Source organism: Corvus brachyrhynchos, unplaced genomic scaffold (genome assembly GCF_000691975.1).
Source record: "Corvus brachyrhynchos isolate BGI_N302 unplaced genomic scaffold, ASM69197v1 scaffold121, whole genome shotgun sequence".
Classification (NCBI taxonomy): domain Eukaryota; kingdom Metazoa; phylum Chordata; class Aves; order Passeriformes; family Corvidae; genus Corvus; species Corvus brachyrhynchos.
In genome coordinates, this window is record NW_008236445.1 from 1,999,427 (window position 1) to 2,004,689 (window position 5,263).

Here is a 5,263-nt window from a genome sequence, read left to right on the forward strand (position 1 = left end):
CCCTTTCCTCCCATACAAACAGAATTTGAGCAACAACATTCCAGTTCAAGATACTGTTACTCATAAGATTGTTATCTCTATTTCTACACCTTCAGGTTTTTCCATACTCCCAGTGGGTTGTAGAATGGCCTGGAATCATAAATCTTTATTTTCCTCCTGATGGAGGTTGGGTACAGCTATGTACCTCCCACCAACCAAATCCTACTTTTTGGCACACCCTGAGTGCCTTACTGCTGACTGAATTTGACATTTCCTATGAATAGGTGTCCAGTGGCAGGACTTTGGATCTGTTCATCCAGCACTCTCATACATTCAAGGAACTGGTGAATAGCTTCTGGGTTTTGCCTCCAGTGCTAGGATACAAGACTTAGAAACAAGCCGTATTTGAAAACCAGCTTTAGGGTGTCCTTGCAGGACACATTTCACATGACACATAAGGTACCCTCCTTCTGTGCCTCGGTACCAAGGCCAATCCTAATACAAATGCCAGCCCCCTCTTAGCAGTAAGTCTGTTTGGGAATTTTTACCACTGTCACTTGCTAATCATGTTACCTCCTCACCCACTGGCAGAGTCAGCTGAACTGATTTGCAAGGAGCCACACAAAACACAGAGAAAATTCTAGTAAACGAAAAAACTACCAGGATGCTATCAGACCAACCTATGGATGAGCTGGCGCTGCCCCTTTCCAGTAGCATTGTTCTGTCCATGGATCACACCACGGCAAAGATGAAGTGCTGTCTGTGCTGCTCTGCACTGCTCAGTCCACTCGGCCCATTTATATGGCAGCCCGTTCTTTTTCAGCCGAGGCCATGCCACGAGACTCCTCTACCAGAGGGGCTCCAGCAAACAGCAGTTTTTACTATACTAACTAACAAAACAGAGTGGTGCAACAGCTTTTACCCATGAAGTAACCATGTGAGCCATTCATCTGTAAAGAATTACTAGAGCCTCTAAAAACAGAAACAATATTTAGACAGTGAGGAACCTTTTAAAAGAATTTATCTCCAGCTTCTACTGAAGCATGAGCAGCATTAGGTAATCAGCCTGTTGCAGGCAACACTCTAGCCTGCTGTTGCTCATCCTTAGTTTTATCTTTTTATTTTTCTGTATAAGGCCATGAGGCCTTAAATTGAGGGCCACTGGTATAAAGACCATTTTACTTGCAGCTACTGTTTAAAAAAAAAAAAAGGAAAAAAGAAGACGCTAAGTTACAGCTCCTGTTCTCCTGTTCTGTAAGGTCTTGCTTGTGAAAGATAGAATATACTTATTTTATCCATCCATAATGCCACATTCTAACAGCGTAAGAAAGTTCCTCACCACAGAAAATCTTCCTGTATAGACACACTAATAAAACCAGGAAGTTTCCCTAATGATATCCATTGCTGAAAAACATTCATTTCTGTTGGCATTGATAAAGAACAAGTTCAGCTTTCCTCTAGTTTTTATTTTTCAGCACAATCTGTTGAGGATTAAGATTGTCACAGACATTCTAGACCAAGTCTTTCAGCCACTACTCATTGCATTAATACTCCCCATATTTTTTACAGCTTCTATTTTCATTAAATTGGAGTGGGCTACTCATGCCCTGCAAAGCCTGACATACTTTCATCATAGCTGGATCTGGCCTGTTATTGTTACTTAACTCTCTTCCAACTGCTTCTGTGATTTTCCCCTCCGCATTCTTATCCTAGCCAAATGCAAGCCAGGCTTACCAGGGTGGAGCACAGTTGCTTGCTTCAGGAATGCTTCAGAGCTACTTGAATATGGCCAGAAAATCAGCACAGAGATTTTCAGTGCTAAAAGGTGCAGCATTTACAATCAAGACCTGGCATTTGAAACGTTGCTGCAGCTTCATCAGGCAGGCAGTCTGCCAGCTGAAATGAGAAGAGCTGTTCCTGTACAAAAGAGCTGTTCCTGTACAACCCCAGCCTGAGGTGGTGAGATCCCCCATTAGACACTGGGATGTTAACTGGCTATCTCTTGGCTTTTATGTCTGTGGGCTGTTCCTCATCTTCACATGGTGACAGTGAGCGCTGCTTCACATCTCTGCTATAAGTGAGTGACTCTCCCACCTGAAAAACTGACACTTCATAGAGTTTCTCCGTCTCTTTTGGAAAAATAAAAAGGTTACAATGCAGTTTCCTCAATAGTCTGCATTTCTGCATAGCAGGGCTCAGCACAGGCCCTGAACTTTTTCTGTTACTACTGAAAGCATACACAAATAAAAATATTATCATTTAAAATATTTCTCTCTCAAAAACCCATCTGCTGTTAGTTAAGTGATTAGTAAGGCAGAGGAACTACTGACGCAGACACTCTTGATAACGGTGTCCAAGTTACTGACTAAAGCTCCAAAGTGCCCAGCCACTGCTGGCAACAACATGGCTCTTTCACAGACCAGCCCAGACCTGTGAATGTTCTTTGAACCTTTACTGCTTGGACCTTTCTTAACCTGCTGCCACCTATCTCAGTGCCAGCCACCTGAGTCCAAGAGCTCTGCAGTGCTTTGCCTGCCAGCTAAGCCAGAGCCAGCCCTGGGGGTCACCAGGAAGCCACACCACCAGCTGCCCACAGGTTTTCTTTCACTCAGTTCTGATAAACTCCCTGGTTCTTGTGCTTTGCCCACAGACACCACAGACATTTTTGTCAGTGCTCATCACCATGTCCAGGGCCTGGTTTGGCCCCAAGAACAGAGCTGCAGCTGCCTTTCTTGCTGATTTTAGCTGCTATGTCCCCAGACGGTGGGATGCTGAGAGTCCTTTCTGCACTTGTTCTCCTCTCCTGCACACACAAAGGGTGCCTCAAACTTACACAAGCAGTTATAACAAAGCAAAGAAGGGCACAGGCAGTGAGCCAAACTTTGTTTACTCTGAAGATAAGGCAGCAAATTGTAACTGCAAACTGTAAGAAGTCCCTCCCAGTAAGTCAATACATTGAAACTCAGATAATGCAAGTAAGGTTTTTAAAGTTAGGTTACCTTACAAATAATGAAATTGCAGCTGTTACATCTCCCAAGACTTCTATACAAACTTAGAAAATATTTGTTTTGGTCAAGATATCGTTCCTTTTGTTTTTTCTGCAGACACAAGAATTAGATCAGAGCATAAACCTTGATGAAAATATATTTTTACTGACTTCACATGACATGACTCAGTTACATCACACTATAATGCACGTAAGGCTGCCTTAAAACAGTAAGAGAGGTGACCAGAAGAAGCAGCAGCTGCTTGCTCAGTATTTGTTGATAAATAATAGATCCTTCTCCCCACAGATGGGGCCCAGGTCTGGTTCCAACCTTTGCAGTCAGAATCTTTGTCTCCCACATCTCCAGCAGTCTGCAAGTTACATACTTGCAAATATAACTTGTCTTTACTAGAAACTGTAGTTGGGGGCTGTTACCTTCCCACTGTTAGAAACTGGCTCTGAACTGGAACACAAGGGCTGAAAAGAGAATTCCTAAGCAGCGAGAATGGAAGACACTGAACATTTCCAGATGGGGACAGCAAAACAGTTATTGCAGGTTTCTTGACAGTACTGGCTTCATTCATAAACACATCTCATTATCTTCCAAGGCTTATGTAGCCATCTCATATAACTGAGAAAATTATACAGTCACTTATTTGCTATTACAAGCTTGTCTAAGATACTGACTAATCAGCTCAAGGTGAGGTGATAACTCACCTCTTATTTCCAGATTTTTTGTTGCATTTCCTGGGAAGGTGAAGACTGGATGTAGATTCATAAAGAACTATAGTGGCTGAGCTTTAGTAAACAGCTCAAGACATTTTGAATTGGAGAAAAAGAGATTATTTTCTCACAGAAACTCAAAAATTAATGTTTTTTCACTGAAAAACAATCTTGTTTCTATGTAAGTATTTTTTTTTCCACTAATAATCTCAATGAGCTAGACTTAAAAATGAAAAAAAATTAACATACTTTAAGTATGCAAGGAAATGTATTTATATAAAGTGCTTCTCAAAGATCTCAGGGATGGTGACATTTGAGCAGCCACCGAAGAATGTTTCTAAGCCATTTCAAGACTGGGGCAAGCACTGGATCACATACGGCTGTTCCCAAGAAAATTAATGGCAGGAATTGGGATTAAAACAATTTGAGCTGTAATTTATTTACTATAGCTTGCAATAAATGAATAATTATGTTTTGCAAATCTCAACAACTGTAAAGAGTTTGAACACATACAGGACTGAAAAATGAGGTGTATTGGAGTGTACCGCATGTGCGAAGGACACGTGGTAACAAGGTGTTTGCAGCCCATGGGAAATGTCACACATCCCTTTGTCTTCTCTGCCTGGCAAAATCCCAAGCACATCACTCTGAGCACCTGCTGGCCCCAGGACGCATTGGTGGTTTGCTTTCCCCATTACCTCTATTCCTGAGGCCAGCCTCACATGGGGCTTTCAAATCACGGAACATAACCGGCTGTATTGGTGATGAAGATCCAGCTCCATTGCTGGTAATATTCGGTGAGCCCAGGTGGCAGAGAAGGCCAATGGCATCCTGGCCTGTATCAGCAGTAGTGCGGCCAGCAGGACCAGGGCAGGGATTGTCCCCCTGTACTCAGCACTGGTGAGGCCACACATCAAGTGCTGTGTTCAGTTCTGGGCTGCTCATTACAACAAAGACATTGAGGGGCTGGGGCGTGTCCAGAGAACGGCAGTGGAACTGGTGAAGTGTTTGGAACACAAGTCCTATGAGGAACAGCTGAGGGAGCTGGGGGTGTTTAGCCTGGAGAAAAGGAGGATTAGGGGGGACCTTGTCACTCTCTACAACTCCTCAAAGGCGGTTGTAGCCAAGTCGGGGTCAGCATCTTCTCTCAGGTAACCAGTGACAGGACAAGACGACATAGTTATAAATTGCGCCAGGGGAGGTTTAGGTTGGACATCAGGAGAAATTTCTTCAGGGAAATGGTGATTAGATATTGGAATGGGCCGCCCAGGGAGGCGGTGGAGTCACCATCCCTGGAGACCTTTAAGGAGAGACGGGAGGCGGCACTGAGGCGGCACTGAGCGCCACTGGTGCAGCTGACCCGGGGGTGTTCGGTCATAGGTTGGACTCGATGATCTTTGAGGTCTTTTCCGACCTGATCTGGGATTACCCCCAGCACGTCTCTACACTTCGTTTGCCCTTCCACTCCGAGGCAGGAAGCGCCCAGGACCGAGCTCTGGCTCAGAGCGGGCGGGAGGAGGAGCTGGCGGCGTCGCCCGCTCGGAGGCGCCGCGGGCGGGGTGCCCTGAGGGGAGG

The 5,263-nt window shown here is 44.6% G+C and overlaps 1 protein-coding gene across 1 annotated transcript in view; it reads left to right on the forward strand.

Annotated features, from left to right (window-relative positions):
• Positions 1–4,960: 4,960 nt before the first annotated feature.
• FBXL3 (F-box and leucine rich repeat protein 3) overlaps positions 4,961–5,263 on the forward strand; it is a 17,586-nt gene continuing 17,283 nt past the window's right edge. The window contains exon 1 of the mRNA XM_017725812.1: positions 4,961–4,965. The gene's annotated coding sequence lies outside the window, so the exon portion shown is untranslated. The remainder of the gene's footprint in view (positions 4,966–5,263) is intronic.